The 651-nt window shown below is 32.9% G+C and overlaps 1 long non-coding RNA gene across 1 annotated transcript; it reads left to right on the forward strand.

Moving 5' to 3' along the window:
- On the forward strand, positions 1-651 carry LOC106322154. The gene is made up of 3 exons (XR_001266264.1): positions 1-62; positions 140-266; positions 609-651. It is a non-coding gene; the product is annotated as an uncharacterized LOC106322154 (long non-coding RNA).

A 651-nucleotide genomic window follows, 5' to 3' on the forward strand; every position in this document is an offset into this window, starting at 1 on the left:
ATACTCCTCATCTTGGACATATCGCTAAAATCGGATTAATCGTTGCTGTTGTCGCTTTAACCGTGAGTCATTAACGTTTGACTATTAATTACTTATTTTCTATTATTGTTTTGATTAATTAATTACACATTTTTATCAGGAGGCCATTGCGGTGGGAAGGTCGTTCGCGGGAATAAAAGGGTATAGACTCGATGGAAACAAAGAAATGGTGGCCATTGGATTTATGAATGTTCTTGGTTCCTTAACATCTTGTTATGCTGCTACTGGTAATTTAACAAAATCTGCATTTCTTTAAATATGGAGATATATCAGTATCCTACTATATATACGATTGACATAACACATAAAAGTCATTTTGGTGGATGAATACAATTTGCTTACGTATTATTTTGTGAACTTCCTAGCTAGATCTTACTATTAAATAACAATAAGAAAAATAATTTCAAAACTTAAATGACCATCGCAGTGAGAATTTATTTTAATTAAATATAAACATCGATACATGTAAATGTAACTATATTCTTCTATATACGTAAATTACGTGTTCTGGCGACCTAAATTTGGCAAAATCGTCATCTTATTTTTTTCCTACAACAATTTTGCTTTAGGTTCTTTCTCTCGGACGGCGGTGAACTTCGCTGCCGGGTGTGA

Source organism: Brassica oleracea, unplaced genomic scaffold (assembly GCF_000695525.1).
Source record: "Brassica oleracea var. oleracea cultivar TO1000 unplaced genomic scaffold, BOL UnpScaffold08216, whole genome shotgun sequence".
NCBI classification, from domain to species: Eukaryota; Viridiplantae; Streptophyta; class Magnoliopsida; order Brassicales; family Brassicaceae; genus Brassica; species Brassica oleracea.